The sequence below is a fragment of the Patella vulgata genome, chromosome 4 (assembly GCF_932274485.2).
Source record: "Patella vulgata chromosome 4, xgPatVulg1.2, whole genome shotgun sequence".
Taxonomy (NCBI): Eukaryota; Metazoa; Mollusca; class Gastropoda; family Patellidae; genus Patella; species Patella vulgata.
The window spans coordinates 2,490,474-2,509,772 of record NC_065882.2 but is presented as its reverse complement, the minus strand read 5'-3'; the positions used below and the strand labels follow the sequence as shown (position 1 = coordinate 2,509,772).

The 19,299-nt window shown below is 40.6% G+C and overlaps 2 long non-coding RNA genes across 2 annotated transcripts; both read left to right on the top strand.

Annotated features, from left to right (window-relative positions):
• The first annotated feature begins 3,867 nt into the window (after nucleotides 1–3,867).
• Nucleotides 3,868–8,129, top strand: LOC126819748 (uncharacterized). Its single transcript, XR_007679745.2, has 3 exons — nucleotides 3,868–3,986; nucleotides 6,255–6,434; nucleotides 7,953–8,129. It is a non-coding gene; the product is annotated as an uncharacterized LOC126819748 (long non-coding RNA).
• A 4,120-nt stretch (nucleotides 8,130–12,249) lies between these two features.
• Nucleotides 12,250–17,445, top strand: LOC126819749 (uncharacterized). The gene is made up of 4 exons (XR_007679747.2): nucleotides 12,250–12,604; nucleotides 15,174–15,392; nucleotides 16,101–16,186; nucleotides 17,359–17,445. It is a non-coding gene; the product is annotated as an uncharacterized LOC126819749 (long non-coding RNA).
• The last annotated feature ends 1,854 nt before the right edge of the window (nucleotides 17,446–19,299 follow it).

The window sequence follows — 19,299 nt, the reverse complement described above, 5'->3', positions numbered from 1 at the left end:
ATAATGACAAATTAATATATTGAACACATCATTCAAATTACTTTATTCTGAGCGAAATTATGAGTGTTTCGATTAACTTATTGATCGTTAACTTTTTAAATCTCGAACATCTGATATGTTAAATTAGATATGTATGAGTCCCATGGAATGTTAAAGAGTAATAATGGACGAATAGATAAAGAGCTGGCAGTTCTCACTATGATATACTCTTAAAAATATGAAATTGTAACTTTAAATTAATAATAGCATTATATTGTATCTTTATCTAATTATTGGTCATTCTATCAGTCAGATCTCATGCACTCAAATACTGAGTGACGAACTTTCACATAAAAACAGTTATAATTTGGTAAACATTTAATTCTAGGTTAATAACAAAATAACACGTGTGACACTTCTGGTGTAAGTTTCCATTGTCCATATAAGGGTGATTTTCGACGCCATTGGGCTAATTAACCAATCACTATAATTAATTACGTCATATTTGACCAATTAGATAATTGAAGGTCCAAACCCAAAGCCATATCTCTGACCATTCGTCAGACAGCCGCTGGATTCCAGATGGAGAAGATGTAGCAATTTCTATCAGCAGGCTCAGCGAGTCTGGGTGGAATGAGATTGAGAGAATGGCTTTATTGTAATCTCTTATGCATTGTACCATATGTATCCAGCTTGATATATAAAATGTAGAACTGAACTTTTGCATTGTTATTCGTGGTAAGACAAACGTCTTAACTAATAAGAAGATAAACGTCTTAACCCGGGACTGTACAGCGCAGTGGACGCTTACGGCTAGCCCCCGGATCCATTCACTTTTTTTGAATTGTCTTTATGTTTGTGTTTTCCTGAGTATGATGTCCTGTCCGTGTATTTGTTTTTGTGTAAATTTTGTGTGGTGCAGTCCCCCTGCACTTACTATTAGACATACACAACGTGAAAAGAAAGCAAAGAAGACAATAAAAACTACTAGACGACCACAAGGCTATTATGATATGTAGTAAGAATATAGTGCATTGGTCATACGTAGGATGTGTCGACCGGTTTTTAACGTGGGTCCGTTCCCCATGCCTGATAGACGACCCATGGTGCTACATGGTCTAGAGAGTAAGATTTAGATAAAGAGCTCGTCATTCCGCTACAAAAATAGGGTGAAATTTTCAGTAACATTACTTTATTTTGCGCGAAATTATGAGTTTTTGATTATCATTTTTTTCGTTAAACTATTTTATCTGGCAGATGTTCTAATCAATTTAAATCTTGACCACCCGATGGCCTAGAGAGTTGACTATATGGTCTTGTCTATAGTTTATATAAACTTTGAATCCAAAAGAAAGATCTGCAATAGGCATATTTAGCTCGTAACAATCGTGTATCTTTAAAAATCAAGTTACGTTGTATCTTCCGGCCTTGGGAGTAGAACTGTGACGTAATTCTCGGTTCCTTTCGATATTCGTGCATATCGGACCATAAACACAACCAATATGGTTGGTTGACACATTGTCTGTTGGTAATTGCTCTAGTTTTTTAAGATTTTTATTTTAGACTTGCTGGCATTGTTTGAGTATACGTAATTTGGAATCCTACTTGCAGAGTTATTGCCTTTGTCATCAAAATCTTGGTGAAACTCGGTTTGATGTTCCGGGATTGAAGTCTTCTAATGACACGAAATGTTGAATCAACACGAGAACGCAATTCTACATTGAGAGGGAGGGAAAGAGAGAGAAATGGGGTTTAACGTTCACTCGACACAAACTAGGTTATTTCAGGACTAACACACGGTTCAACTTTATTTCAATAATTCGCTTCCGCGTAGGGGTCTTAAGCAGTGGGAGGAAACCGGAGGACCCGGGGACTCAATGACAGACCTTATGATACAGCACGCACGTGCTACCCATTCGGCCATCCAACCTACCTAATTCTACATTGACCAATCGCCATAGCTGAAACTTTTGATTAAGTCACGATGTCGCTCACACTACAGGCAGGACTGTGACTCCACTCCGTGTCACTCCTCCATCGGCATTCCTTGTCACACGGTGCCCATTCTGTCATTCCGTGTCATTCGATGCCCATTCCGTCAATTCAGAACGTTCTTGAATGACATTTGAGCAAACACTTTGACATCGATTCAGAGTTTCTGAGATTTAGCCTATATATTATTAAATATAGACACTTATCACATGGTTAGTTTTTAAAAGAATCTACTATTCCACCGATGGCAGTCTCTCTGTTGGCGTTTAAAAGTGTCACGGCAATGATTTCAATGCCCGCCTTTGTTAGAAACCTAAATTTATACCATTAAGTGAAAATACTAAGTGAAAATACTAAGTGATAAAAGGGTCTACAGAAATTATTTCCATTAATATTGATGCTGTTTAATCGATGCTGTTTAAGTGATCTGAATCCTATATTGTATACATAATGGCCAACAGCCATTGTTAACCACATTAAAGATACTTACTAACTTATTATCACTTAATATTGATAAATCATTAGCTACTATGAGAGTGGTAAAAGAAGGCATTTACCACTGTATGAGATCACGGGGGTGGGTTGGGGGGGGGGGGAATTTAACGTCCACTCGACACAAACTAGGTCATTTCGGGACTAACATATGATTCAGTTTTATTTTAATAATACGCTTGAGAATAGGGGTCTTTAGCAGCGGGAGGAAACCGGAGGACCCGAGAAAACCCACGAGGTTGGGCAGGCGACCCTATTGCTTGTCACGTACAACCGGGGAATCGAAACCACGCCAGTTGACTCAATGACAGCCCTTATGATACAGCACGCACGTGCTACCCATTCGGCCATCCAACCCACCTTATTCTACATTGACCAATCGCCATAGCTGAAACTTTTGATTAAGTAAGTAAGTCACGATGTCGCTCACACTACAGGCAGGACTGTGACACCATTCCGTGTCACTCGATCGGCATTCCTTGTCACACGGTGCCCATTCCGTCAATTCAGAACGTTCTTGAATGAGCAAATACTTTGACTACTTCTTGTCACGTACAACCGGTGAATTGAAACTCGCCACTTGACTCAATGATCAAACGCCCCCACCCCCTCCCCGATTAGAAAAGGATTGTGATATTATTATGCTAACTGTAATAAAGTTTATTCGAACCTGAATACCTTGAGTTCGAACCAAAGGTACGTCAAACATCACCTTCATCAATAGTCAGGTGGGTTCAATTTATAAATAGTTTGTGAAAGTCTTGTGTTTGGAGAACCGTAAAGAAATGATGAATATGGGTATTGGAGTTAAAAGGAGAATTGACTAGTGTATCGATTAGGCTAATAGCATGATAACAGTGTCAACAGTATCAATATTGAGAGGGCTTCTTACTCCAGAGATCGATATATCGATTTCACAAATTATGATTGTTTGTATCAAGAAAATAAATATTCAACAGCAATATCTAAATCGAAATAATTCCAATATCTTCTTTTTGATGCTTCATAGGGTGGATTACTACGGTCAGGTCAACGACTGCTCAATTCATAGGGTGGATTACTACATGAACTACGGTCAACGACTGCTCAATTCATTTAAACAGAACAACGCGGGGAAAACACATATTCGACAGCAATATCGATGATAACTTCACCAATAATTAAGACATAAATGACAACTAAGAAAGGCGCAACTACTGAAACCAAATAACTCAAAATGTCTGCATTTCGTTTCAACGTACTGCTTTTAATTTGTGTTTTGTTTATTTCATGTGGCGCGATATCAGAATCATTCTGGATTAAACGTAAATTAACAGAAATAATAATTTCACGATATTATAAAAGTTTTGATGTTGATACCAAAATAAAATGTAGTGTTTTATGTTCTCAGTTGTATAATTGGCGCGAGCTGTATTATAAAAATAATGTATGCTACTGTTTGGCGCCAAATTATGCACCATTATCAGAAACAACAGGAGATCTGAAGATTGGTGTCGGTGATTCTATATATGAAATGTTCCGAGGTAAGTTTGGGTTTATTTCAGATAAGATACCTGGATACATGGGTACCTGCAGATTTCCCCAAGGTCACGAGATATAAACAGGGTTAGGGCACGTGATTGTTGCCGAGGATTGTGGGTTAGGGTAAGGCTTAGGGCTTTGTCTTGGGTTGGGGCTAGGTCTGGGGTTAGGGTTAGCGTTAGCCCTGTTTATATATCGTGACCTACGACGAATGGTTAGCACGTGCGCGCTGTATCATAAGGCCTGTCATTGAGTCAACTGGCGTGGTTTCGAATCCCCGGTTGTACGTTACAAGGAGTAGGGTCGCCTGTCCAACCTCGTGGGTTTTCTCTCTCTCTCCCATTGGTCCGATGAAAGCAGGTTTCTGCTCCATATCACGGTAGGGGAATTCATATGTGGAGGCACAGAATGGCGGCTTATTCGCCTGACCGTTCTAGTGTCGGATGTGGCTCGCATGATTGAAAGCTGGAAATGTTCGCCATACCAGACAATCTTACACGCGACCAGTATATTCGTGAAATTTATGGTTATTCCCCATTTTGACAAAAAACGCACTGGTCACAAGGCCTGTTTACATGGAAGACAACGCCAGAACTCGATGTTCCAGTGCACGTCCCTTACCATCGATCAGAGCTTGGCATTTCCTTGAAAGTGGTACAGGATGCTCGACTCGCTTACACGTAAACGGATCCTTGCATGACAATATGAATTCAAAATCTTCATCGCACACACAATCTGATTAAAACACAGATCCTATTTCGTTTCGTTTTTTTATGTTCAAAATTTCGTTTTACTTGTCTTTACTACACTAGGATCTGGAAGAGTTGTTATATTACCGGCGTTTTGTTTGAAGTGAGGGTTAGGGCGAGTTCTTGCCTGTCATGCACGGAGTTTGGGTAAATCACTAGAAACGTCAACGCTGATTGATTAATCAATGTCTGACGTCATAGGGTCAAAAGTCCCTCGTACGACCTCTGACACGACCTACAAGTACAACTTGCCAGATCTTCATATAATGTAGGCCATCGAAGTTATACCCCCCCTCCAAAAAAAAAACCAAAAAACAAAAACAAAACAAAACAACAAACCCAAAACAAAACAAAAACGAAACGAAATATCGATCTGTATTTTAATCAGATTATCGGACACACCGCTTATATTCCAGGTTCAAGTAGTTAGCAGCTGGGGGATCACGTGGCTAAGTGGGTAAGACGCTGGCTCGCTAGCCTGGACGCAGTGGCGGCGCCAGCCGTCGGTGATTGGAGGGGCAAAGCTGGGGCAAAGTCCAAGGTTAAGGGGGCAAAGGCACGAGCTTCAACTAGGCGTAGGGGGCCTCCCCCAGAAAATTTTGAAAAACAGGTTGCCGGGAATGCAGCCTGGCAGTATTTCAGGCACTGATCGATGAGGTAAAGTGTCAAACGAACGGACTTGCGAGATAAATAGATCTGCCCAGATACCGTTCGTCGCCTGATCACTAGTTTATCCGACTAGGGAACAAAATGTCGAAGGAACGGACATGCGAGCCTCAACGAATTCCCCTTGTGAGCGCCAAAGTAGCGAGTCCATTGGGGACCTCGCCAGATTAATGGGGGGGGGGGGGGGCAAATTCCCCCCTTGCCCCCCCCCCCCTGGCGCCGCCACTGCCTGGAGGTCGGGTGTTCTATCCCTGCATTGGCCGAGAAAGTTTATCCAGATTTTCCGGCGTGGTTCCCACTTGTCAGTGATGCAGGACGGAGGGCCTGACAGTTGTCTAGTCCTTCGGATGAGACGGAAAACCGAGGTCCCGTGTATACATTGAAATGCACGTAAAGAAAGCCTTGGCAGTTGAAATTCGATATAAGAGTAGGCGATAGTGCCACTGCCCGGGCAAAATTTCCCTCATAGCACACTGTATGGCGTATGCCCGTCTTCATTAGCCCAGCATAGGAGCAGAATAGTAGGACGTTAAACCCCAATTCATTTCCTTTCATTTCATTTCAGTTAGCAGCTGTGTACATTTCTGATGCGCTAAATGGGGGCTAGGTATATTTAATAAGGTCAACATCAAGTTCGGTCAAAGGTCACGAGATGTAAACAGGGCTAACGCTAATCCCAACCCTAACCCTGGACCTTACCCTAACGCTTTCCCTAAGCCTAACCTGCAATCTCGCCACGGGTCCTAAACTTCTTTACATCTCGGCGTCCTTGACAAAAATTGAGTTGGCCTTACCAAATAGATCTAGCCCTTAATAGGGTTGTTTGCATTAATAGTAATTTAGGTCCATTTTCAGACAGATCTGATTGTGTATCAAAAGAATACACCATGTTTTCTGGTACTAATTACTGTCTGAAGATGATGACTCCTTCTTTAAACTGGACTGAGGCTGAAAATTACTGTAAACAAGATGGTGGAAACCTGGTTTCTATGGAGACTACAGAAAAAATGGCGAATTTATTATTAGTGAATCCAAGTAAGTTAAAGTTGATATGTGGACATACTAGACATCGCCCCTGTCCGTGTTTCAGTTATCCCCCCTCCTCCTTTTCCGAAAACCTTGTGAACTCGATAGAGACTATGGTTTTAACAGATTTGGCTTCAATTTTTTTTGAATCTGATAGAGGCGCCACAGGGTTTGACAGACTCCTTTCCAAATTCGGTGTGAAGCATTGGGTTTTTATGATAGCTCCAACGGGTTGTGGGTATAAAGCGATCAGCAACGGTCCAATCAACGGCCAAGTAACGAGATGTAAACAGGTCTAGCATGAACCCCAACCCTTACCAAGCCCTAACCCAAACCCTAACCTACAATCTCGTCAACAGTCACGTGCCCTAACCTTATTTACATCTCAGCGACCTTGACGAAACCCGGAGAACTAGATCTAGACGCCATTCTTTTCGCAAGTCAGGAGGTGTTTTACGGATGAGACAAAAAATAATCTTGGAAGTTCATTCGATTAATTTTAGCATCAAAATTTTTTTCGAAATTGAAGATGGCATGTCTCCGTTTGTAATTGGGTACCCAGTTGAAACTTGATAGGAATAAGGAACACATTGATGCCTTCAAAATAACATATTAAACATTTTTGTGACGGCTTCCGGAAACTTCCGGAAAGTATCGATGATTCCGATTTTTCCCAGAACATAAATGGTTCTCTATATTTTAAAAAAAAAATACACAAAAGGAGATATGGAGAGGGTTAGCCCCAGATATTATCTTTCATTTTCTGAGACTTTGCTCGATAACATTTTCGCCGCCATTTTGGATTTTACAAAACACCTTCAAATCGATATTCAGCCCCGCTTTTGATCCCGATTTTCAAAAACTATTTTTTTGCTTTGAACCTACCCCAAATGGCAACAGTTCTTAGAGACAGTTTATTTTCTCACTTTAATAAGTATTGGATGTAACTATACTCAATAATACATGGTGTAACTTGATTGTTGACGTGACAAGGCGTGACCTGACGTGACCTGACGTACCGAAACACGTTAGTGCTCCTTCGGGGTTCTAGTTTATTTTGAATTTGTTGTGACGCCTATCGTTAATCAGCGTTCCGTGACCTTTCAATCCTTGTGAAATCAGGGGGGTGGATGGCTGAATGGTTAGCACGTGCACGCTGTATCATAAAGTCTGTCATTGAGTCAACTGGCGTGGTTTTGATTCCCCGGTTGTACGTGACAAGGCGTGGGGTCGCCTGTCCAACCTCGTGGGTTTTCTCCGGTTTCCTTCCGCTGGTAAAGACCCCTACGCAAAAGCGAATTATGGAAATAAAATTGAACCATATGTTAGTCCCGAAATAACCTAGTTTGTTTGTGTCGAGTGGACGTTATACCCCTGTTTATAAGGGATGTTTTTAGTTTAAATTCGTCGAGAAGCATTGGGATGACGGCAACCTATGACGGCAACTTATCGCCTCGCAGTTGACGGTCCAAAGATCTACCCGTGATCCATCACACAACCACCAAAATATCACTTGCTTTTTTCCAGGTGGCAATTTTCTGGTAGGTGGTTACGTACCTGTAGGAGCTGTAAACCAGGAATCCGAGTATCGATGGATCAGCAATCGTAATGAGCCCATCAACACTACATTCTGGCATCCAAACGAACCAAATATGCTGGATTCCGAGGACGTGGTAATAATCTACCCAGGCGGCAAGATGTACAATATAGGACCATCTCACGAGGATGTGTTTATGTGTGAAATTTTAACCATTAATTAAATATGATTACACCTTCTTTCGCAAGTATTTGTTTGATATCCCGCATTCTGGAATATTGGTGAACCGACTTATGACAAGGGTAATCTTTAAGTGGCATTTAGTGATTGGGGTACACAGAACACAATTTTTATGGGAAACAATCACTGGTTTTATTCTAAAAGCACGACGTTTCGACAAGTATAAAAACGACAAGAGGATACTTGTCGAAACGTCGTGCTTTTAGAATAAAACTAGTGATTGTATTCCCATAGAAATTGTGTTCTGTTATTATGACAAGGGGATTAACGTCCTACATTTATGAACCGACCGGGCTACTGAACACGGCCACTAATCATTTCATAAGTTTTGGGGGATCACGTGGCTAAGTGGGTAAGACGCTGGCTCGCTAGCCTGGAGGTCGGGTGTTCGATCCCTGCATTGGTCGAGAAAGTTCATCGAGATTTTCCGGCGTGGTCCCCCCTTGTCAGTGATGCAGGACGGAGGGCCTGACAAGGACAGCTGTCTAGTCCTTCGGATGATACGAAAAACCGAGGTCCCGTGTATACATTAGAATGCACGTAAAAGATCCCTTGGCAGTTGGAATTCGATATAAGAGTAGGCGATAGTGTCGCTGCCCGGGCAAAATTTCCCTCATAGCACCCTGTATGGCGTATGTCCGTCTTCATTAGCCCAGCATAGCAGCAGAACAGTAGGACGTTAAACCCCATTTCATTTCATTTCATTTCATTTTTTATGAACCGACCGGGCTACTGAGCACGGCCACCAAACATTTCATAAGTTTTGGGTTCAATTTTCCTTTAGAACGGCTGGTTAGTTTCGATTTCCCGGCTGTACGTGACAAAGAGTGGGTCACCTGTCCAACCTCGTGAGTTTTCTCCGGGTCCTCCGGTTTCCTCCCACTACTTAAGACCCTACGCGCAAGCGAATTATTGAAATAGAATTGAACCATATGTTAGTCCTAAAATGACCTAGTTTGTGTCGAGTGGACGTTAAACCCCATCTCTCTCTCTCTCTCTCTCTCTCTCTCTCAGAACGGCAACTCAAACCGTGTTGATCTGAACACCAATTTCTAACCATCCCTGTAATCAGCATTAAAACAATCACTTGCTGCATACCTACCAGACATAAATATTTTCATATAAACACCATCTCTCTCTCTCTCTCTCGGTAACCAACAATAAACTAATCACCCGCCGCATACCTGCCAATGGCATAACTATTTTCGTATAAAAAAAAGGTGTGAGCGACAACTGCGACCACATCTACGGCACTGGGTTTATTTAAAAAGAGAATGGACACCTTCGTCTCTTGCGAGGTGGACTCGGGCTAGTATACTCCTAGAAATGGTTCCACTACTGATGTCGTCCGCCTTACTCAAGCCAGAGTTCCTTTGCGCAAGTTTTTTTTAGTAAAATGACTGCAAAAAGGTTACTGGCCTATAGCTCCCTTAATTTACACATAAACTGACCCAAAACAGTACTGCACATAGCTTAACATATAATAAATCAATTCCCATTGAAATAAAGGTGAAGCCTTACAGCATATTTATATGATTTCATGAAACCCAACTGCTACGCGAAATTTCAACTGGCCAGTGCGTAATACGTCATTACAAGAAACATCGGTATGCAAATGTAGAATGCATAACCACAAAGAAAAACTGTTCGGTAACTATTTTAGTGTCCAGTCTTCACTGTTTGTCATAGAATTACTTATTCCAATACAAACTGTAATGATATGTGTTGACAGTTGTGCGTTTCAACCTATTTGAACTTGCGTAAGGAGTCTTAGACTGTATCAATTGTAACGTTAAACACACAGTTTAACGTTACATGTATAGTAACTAGTATACTCCCACCCCTCCCCATTCACTTCAGTGTTAAATCCATTACATGTCTAGGCCTATAATATTGTAACCCAGACGGTTACTTCCAATAAAACAGGAACAACTATATAATCTGGATATGAATTTCAGGAACAACTATATAATCTGGATATGAATTTATTCAACCAGCAACCACATTAAAATCAATGTACAACTAAAAAGGAATGAACAAGGCGATGTGCATTCTTTACGATAAAATAAATAATGAAACTATAATCTAATTTATATGACTTGGTTGTTCAGACACTTATCTCCAATAGATTTAAAAGTTTGATTAGTTTTTTTCAATAAAAGATGATTAAAACATTGTCACTAGTGATTAATGGGCGTTTGGCTCTATTTTTTGGAACCTTGAAATAGACAAAAATGGTTCTAAAAACACATATTAATGTAATATTTATGTATGTAAAGTGATTTATATTCAATTTCTGAAAACAATATTGTAATTTCTAATCAATCATGTTTGGTAAAATATGTGAACAGTTCAAATTAAAGAGAAAAGACAGCTCCACCTGATGCGAGTTGGCCGAATGGTTAGCACGTGCACGTTGTATCATAAGGTCTGTCATTGAGTCGATTGGCGTGGTTTCGATTGGGTGATATCCCAAACCCCGGGTCGCCTGGATTAGTGAGCCAGCGCCTTATTCACTGGGCCATGTCAGTGGTCTTGAATAACATACTGAATCGCGCATAAACGTATTTAATATACATTATGCAAGAGCTAAATTAACAAAACAAGACCATAATCAACTCTCGATGGCATCGCTAGCCTGCGATATTAACTGGATTATAACTCGGTCTGCTGCTTCTGATTAAATCAAAAAATGGATATTCGAGACTATTTTTTTGTTTATCGTACAGACTTAAGTAATGATGATCGAGACTAGGCCCAAAATTCAATCGCCAAATACTCAGTTCAGGGTGAATCAATTTGACTGAAATTTTCAGCAAATTCCCTTTACATTATCTAGTTTTTAAGTATTATAGTGAAAACTACCAACTCTTTATCTAATCTTCCATAATGCATCTTTAATTATCCCGATCATTTCATCTTATTTCTTAAAGCATAATACGTGGTATACTAGTTCACTTCTTTCCCAATCAGAATACTAGAGTATGTGTCTTTTATGACAATCTGAGGGTTGGATGGCCGTATGGTTAGCACGTGCGCGCTGTATCATAAGGTCTGTCATTGAGTCAACGGGCGTGGTTTCGAATCCCCGGTTGTACATGACAAGGAGTAGGGTCGCCTGTCCAACCTCGTGGGTTTTCTCCGGGTCCTCCGGTTTCCTCCCACTGCTAAAGACCCCTACGCGCAAGCGAGTTATTGAAATAAAATTAAACCATATGTTAGTCCCGAAATGACCTAGTTTGTGTCGAGTGGACGTTAAACCCCATTTCTCTCTCTCTCTTTAAGACTACTATTTGGCTAGAACCCAACTGTTTAAGGGCGTATGGCTCTATATTTTTTAAACATTAAAATCGACGACAACCAGTGTAAAGGCTTATGTTAATGCAATATGAATGTATATAAAATGATTTATATTTTTTTGAAAACAATACTGTGTTTGTTTGAAAACAATTATGTTCGGTTTCGGTAAAATACGTCAACATGAGTCAAAATTTAACGACAGTCGTTTATGCCTGCTCCGTCCGATCTACACGTTTTTTCATTATTATTTTGTCGTTGGTGAATCAGCCATTACTAATTATTTCCGCATTGTCTTTTGGGATATGTTTTCTTTATTTATTACAAATGGCGCCCGAAACCATAGAATTGTGGAAAACGATTGGGTTACAGGTTTACCTCCTTCATCAGCCGAGTAGGTAGAGAAAGGAACAATAGGGCATTAATCCCCATTTTATTTTATTTCATTTATTTTTTCCGAATTTATAGTCGGTAATGACAATTGTGACGACTTGGTGAACAATACCATATAAAAATACAAATGTCGTTATTGTTCGATAGACATTTGATTGATTGAATAGGGTGAATATACGTGTAAATAAAACATGGCCTCGGGTAGATGTCCTGTCTTTTACTTTACATATCATTACATCCTATTATATGAAGGACAACAAAGCTTCATCCACAGAAAACATTTTAAAACAAAATAGGATTATTGGTTGATATGGGATACTTGGGATTATTACTACTACTAGCGGTGTGTGTGTTGTCCGTCAGAGTTCACTCACAGGGACAAGTATCATATACCATTCAAACAAATGACCCTGCGGTATTCGCAAGATTAAGACGGTTATTTCAAAGTGGTGGACACCAAACTTTAACTTCGCAGTTAACTAGCGGCACAAGACGACCAGTACGTCGCTGGAGGAGGCCTACAACGCCAGTTGTCCGACAACAACAAGTTCGGAGATATATTCCAAGACAACAGCCGTATCTTAACCCACAGCATGCAAACCCACAACAAGGCCCTACTTCACATGGATTATCATTGCATTTTAAACAGTTGCTTCTGGATTCGCACAACCAATACAGAGGAGAGTTACGGGCCGCTGATATGTATGCTTTGGTAAGTATTTTCATTGTAATTCAATAAATTCAAATTGGTTGGATTAGTTAATCGTTGGCGTGGACGTAAAAGATCCCTTGACAGTTGCAATTCGATATAAGAGCAAGCCGTATCGCCACTGTCATAGTACCGTACACAGTATGGCGTAAGCCAGTCTTCACCCCACTCCTGGTAGTGTTTCGTTTGATTAGGGATTTGGAAATGAAATGAAATGGGGTTTAACGTCCTACTGGTCTGCTCCGACCAGGCTAATGAAGACGAGCATACGCCATACAATGTGCTATTTTGACCGAGCAGCGAAACTATGGCCTACTATTATATCGAATTCCAACTGCCATGGGATATTTTACGTGTACGTCAATGTATACACGGAACCTCGGGTTTTCGTTCCATCCGAACGACTAGACAGTTGTCCGTGTCCTGTCCTCATTCCTGCACCACTGATAAGGTGAAACCTCGTGGGCAAATCTTCTATCTTGCAACCACCATCATGAGATGGGGGTTTGGATGGCCGAATGGTTAGCACGTGCGTGCTGTATCATAACGCCTGTCATTGAGTCAACTGGCGTGGTTTCGAATCCCCGGTTGTACGTGACAAGGAGTATGGTCGCCTGTCCATCCTCGTGGGTTTTCTCCGGGTCCTCCGGTTTCCTCCCACTGCTAAAGACCCCTACGCGCAAGCGAATTATGTAAATAAAATTAAACCATATGTCAGTCCCGAAATGACCTAGTTGTGTCGAGTGGACGTTAAACCCCATTTCCCTCTCTCTCATCATGAGATCGTCTTGTGTCGCCAATGTTTGTACAATTTAATGAGTGAGCACCATATCGGGAACATTGCATTGATATCTCCATTCAGAGATTAAGAGATTAGAAATTACCTGGATAGAAGTTGGACGACGCCACGACCTTAACAAATTTACAATTTTAAATCTAACATACCGCCATAGATACCAGCCATTGTAGTGGTGTTGGATGGCTGAATGGTTTGTCATTGAGTCAACTGCCGTTGTTTCGACCCTCTGGCTGTACGTGACAAGGAATTGGGTCGCCTGTGGCAAATAATTCGTGTTTTCAATGTCGAAGCCTTTGGATGATATTGAGTTAGAGCCTTAGCTACTTTAAATCATATAAATGTTCAGTATTCTAAACTAATGTTTAGTATGTATAGAAAGTGGTTAGAAATTATACAGTTGTCATTAATTAGCAGTTGTGTAACTAGCTGTAATTTACTACTTGTGTAAAATCGTGACTATTTATAACACCCATCACTCATGAATACACAAACTTGGATAATAGTGGTGTATATTATAGTCACAGTTTTAACACCATAGTGACAAAACACCTACTTAATAACTACTGCCCGATTACTAATAATTTTAAAAAAACTAATACACATTATGTATATAAACTGACGACTTTGATCTATTAGTGTCATATTTATAACAGTTATTTGTTTCTTAGTCAACGATATCAGCGTTACGGTATGGATATAATTACCTCTCTGTTATTTTTTACTTTTATAGTCATTTAAAATCAATAAACATATTGATATAACTACTTCTTTGTTTTTTTTAATAACTTCTGCGTGTCACTGAAGTAATTAAGAGTGCGCCCTTTACAAATGATGACAGACTAGAAGAATAAATTAACTCCCCTGTTTGAGAAGTTTGTCTATCCATCAACCATGTTGTTTAAACAATATACTATAGTATTATTGTGTTACATTTGATTTATCTTCATGTTTATCTACGTTCGTGCGTGTTTGATACGTAATATAATTAACACGCGATTCTCCTAAAACGGCGAGTGGCGAACGCCAAATAGATAGGAATAACGCAACTTGAGAAGCGGTGTCTGTGATTCTCCTAAAACGGCGAATGGCGAACGCCGCAAAAAAAAAAAAAAAAAAAAAAAAAAAAAAAAAAAAAAAAAAAAAAAAAAATTAGGGATAATGCGACTTGATGATCGGGGTTCCTTTATTTGTATTCCCCGCGTATTTTTTTTTATTCTGCTGTAAAAATTAGAACTACCGGGAAATTCACAACAAAACGAAGAAATGCCATGTGCTAATAAGCTGATAATATAAGAAGGCGTATATTTTAAATGCCATATAAAAGGGATTTCTCAATATTTAATTAGCTATTTATATCAAGTTTGGGGTGGGGGGGGGCTGAATGGTTAGCGCGCGCGCGCTGTATCATAAAGTCTGTCATTGAGTCGACTGGCGTGGTTTCGAATCCCCTGTTGTACGTGACAAGGAGTAGGGTCGCCTGTCCAACCTCGTGTGTTTTCTCCGGGTCCTCCGGTTTCCTCCCACTGCTAAAGACCCCTACGCGCAAGCGAATTATTGAAATAAAATTGAACCATGTGTTAGTCCCGAAATGACCTAGTTTGTGTCGAGTGGACGTTAAACACCCCCCCTCTCTCTCTCTCTCTCTCTCCCTCTCTTTATATCAAGTTTGTCAAAATAATTCACAGTAATTAGTGTTTGGCTAACGGCTTAACACAGTGTCACAATTCTAATGTTGTTGGATATTCATCTAACCAATACTTTAAAATTTTGTAGAAATGGAATAATCAGCTGGCGGATGAATCGTTGGATTGGGCTAAACAATGCCAATGGGGTCACCAGATGGAAGGTCGTGGAGAGAATCTTGCTATGATTTCCGGCACTGGGTTAACGTTAAAGATGTTGATAGACTATGGTTTAAAAGGCTGGTATGACGAGAAATATCAATGGGATGGCAAGGATTGTATGCCCACCGGAAGTTGTCACTATACACAGGTATTACGTCGGCTAGATCTATTTGTTAAGGCCAAGTCAATTTTCGTCAAGGTCGTTGAGATGTAAATAAGGTTAGAGCATGTGATTGTTGGCGAGATTGTAGGTTAAGATTACCGCAAGTGTTAGGGCTAGGTCCAGGGTTAGGGTTGGATTGGGATTAGCGCTAGCCCTGTTTACATCTCGTGACCTTTGACCAAACTTGAATTTGGCCTTATTAAATAGATCTAACCTTTTAGCGTTGTGTCGACTTTTGGAGTTTCGCCTCGGAAGTTGTTGTAGTCTGTACACTCCAGGTATATTTTACATGCCGTATGAAGCCATGGTTAAAGGACAATATTGGTGCCAGTCATTATCACATATGTGATAGAGCTATGATCTCTGAGATAAAATTATATTTGGAATGTGTTTAACCAGCTCTATCACATATGTGATAATGACTGGCACCAATATTGTCCTTTAACAAAATTCAACTATCATTGCGCGTATTCAATGGAACGTACAGACAACACTAACTTCTGAGGCGAAACTCAAAATGTCGAAAGGAAGTCAAAATGATATGCACTAATATCTCGATGTGTTAATTTCCTAATTTCTACTTTCCAAGTTGCATTTTGGCTTTTGCATTATCTATTTTTTTCAACGATTATAGCAAGAACGGTTAGCTCTTTATCTAAATCTTACGTAATGTATCTTTATCTATTATAACAGATGATCTGGTCTACAACAACAGAAGTTGGGTGCGCTGCGCATGTCTGTCCGGATATGTACTACCTTGTCTGTTTTTACTCTCCACCGTAAGTTACAATCATCATCATCGTCGTCGTCGTCATCATCATCATGATCATCATCATCGTAGTCATCATCATAATCACCATCGTCATAATCATCATTATCATCGTAATCATCGTCGTAGTCACCGTAATCGTCGTAATTATCATCTTCGTAATCATCGTCGTCGTCACCGTAATCTTCACCATCATCATCGTAATCTTCGTCGTAGTCGTCGCCATCGTCGCCATCATCATCAAATTTAAATGAATAACTGCGAGATTGCGGTTAATTTAATTAGTCGTGATGCAAGTTGTATAGTGTAGGGACATGACCATATAGGATTTTTCTTTGATTAACACTTTTTTTCTTTTTTTTAAAATTACACCTGCTTCTTTGAATTCATTCATCCAGATTTTCCGGCGTGGTTTACCCTTGTCAGTGATGCAGGGCAGAGGGCCTGACAAGGAAAGCTGTCTAGTCGCTCGGATGAGACGAAAAACCGAGGTCTCGTGTATATAAAATGGCGTGCACGTAAATGATCCCTTGGCAGTTGGAATTCGATATAAGAGTAGGCTGTAGCGCCGCTGCCCGGGCAAAATTTCCCTCATAGCACACTGTATGGCGTATGCCCGTCTTCATTAACCCAGTTTAGGAGCAGAACAGTAGGACGTTAAAAACCCATTTCATTTCATTTCATTTCTTTGAATTCACTTATCTGGGGTCACCGTTTTAGGCTACACTATTGTGAATGTTGGATCTAAAACGGTTGTTTATATCTTGGGGGGAAAGCCAAGCTAAATACAATTACACGTAACAATAAAACAGTACACTTTAAGAATAATAGTAATAACGTAACCCCTGCACACAATGCTAAAGATCAACATGTACTGGCAATAATAAATGAATGTTAAATAAATGATTTTGAAATTGTATGACATAATTATATGTACAGATGATGTAATGATAAACCCTATAATGTAATATACTGTATGATGTGCCTGTATGTTATATTTTTGAATAAATCTAAAAAAAAAGAAAACCCCCCCAAAAAACCCCTCTGCAGCCAATATAAACAATCCAGCGTCAGAGTAAAGTCTGTTGATGGGCATTTTTTTAATCCGATGGAATACAGTCAATCTGAGTATTAGATATTGAATGGAACAATGCCTGACAATAGATCTCGTCTTTTTTTCAGTGGTAATATCAGGGGTGTAAGCCCTTATCAGCAAGGTACACCATGTTCAGGATGTAATGGTCGATGTGAAAACAATCTATGCTATTGGTATGTATTATTTACAGTATTCGGGTCTAACATATGGTTCAGTTTTATTTCAATAATTCGCTTGTGCGCTAACCATTCGGCCATCCAACCCTCTCGTGGTATGGGAGACGTCCATAATGACACCCATTGAATTCCAACCGTCAAGGGTTTCTTTTAGACTAAGCACACGCCGAAGTGACCTCAGGCCGCCCGTCCAGCATCATTGACAAAGGGGAACAACGTTTGAAAATCTCGATGAACTTTCACGGTCAACGAGACCCCAGTTTAGCGAGCCAACGTCTTGCTGATTCACTAAATTTATTTGTTAAGGCCAGCAGCTCAATTTTTATCAAGGTCGCTGAGATGTAAATAAGGTTAAGCCATGTGATTGTTTGGTTAGGGTAAGCATTGGGGATAGGTCCAGGGTTAGGGTTAGGGTTGGGATTATCGCTAACGCTGTTTGCTTCTTGTGACCTATGACGAAAAATTGAGCTGGCCTTATCATTTAGCACTAACCATAATACTATAGTATTTATATATTTCTGCAACTATATTTTTCAGGTAAATTGCAGTATTCTTTTAACACCAATTTAATTGTTATGAAATAAACGGATTGAATTATTTCCCCTTGTTTTATAATTTCTTTAAAGTCTGTTTAAATTACTGTAAGGCGTTATCGGGTTCGGCTTCCTATTCCATCACGACCATAAACTTCTTGTCATTGTATGATCCATGCGCATGTTTAGGTGACCACATGATCGATCAAAATGGCGATCCCCGCAATCCACCATTTTGTATTCGCTATGATAAAGTATCAAGTAATAGAGACCAATGGGATTATTCCAAAGAAACGGGGTTTAACGTCCTACTGTTCTGTTCCAACTGGGTTAATGAAGTCGGACATGCGCCAATCAGTGTGCTATGTATGAGGGAAGTGTCACCCGGGCAGCTTATATCGAATTACGTGCAAGGCCAATGTGTAGGCCTACCTCGGTTTTTCGTCCCAGCTCAGGCCTGCACCACTGACAAGGTGGAGCCATGCCGAAATTACCGATGAACTTTCTTGGCCAACGCAGGGATCGAACAGACAGTGCTTACTCACCGCGTCACTGTGGCCCCTTATTCCAAAGATAAGACAGTTTAGGTTCGATTACTGTACTGACTCATTTCCTTTCCGTGCCGTCCGTCCTACTTGATTTCCGGGCAATTGCTATAGGAAACCCTAACTGACAGCTGCCAATCATTCTGTAATCATGAATATGTAAACTGGTTCTGACTGGGGGGCGGGAGGGGGTGGGGGTCCTGCCTAACCTTGAGGAACATACCAAGGTATGAGATGAAACGGGTTTAACGTCCTACTGTTCTACACCGACGTGGATAATGGAGACTGGCTTACAGTATGCTGTGAGGGAAATTTTGTCCGGACACCGGCACGCCGGTCTACTCTTATTTCAAATTCGATCTGAATATCGCCGTGTGGTGTGACGTCATATGTTGAAAGCAGTCATCTTTTACAGAGTGATTTGAAATGAAATGAAATGAAACGAAATAGGGTTTAACGTCCTAATGTTTTGCTCCTAAACTGGGCTAATGAAGACGGGCATACACCATACAGTGTGCTATGAGGGAAATTTTGCCCGGGCAGCGGCGCTACGGCCTACTCTTATATCGAATTCCAACTGCCAAGTGATCTTTTACGTGCACGCCAATTTGTACACGGGACCTCGGTTTTTCGTCCCATCCGAATGACTAGACAGCTGTCCTTGTCAGGCCCTGCGTCCTGCATCACTGACAAGGGGAAACCACGTCGGAAAATCTGGATGAACTTTCTCGGCTAATGCAAGGATCGAACACCCGACCTCCAGGCTAGCGAGC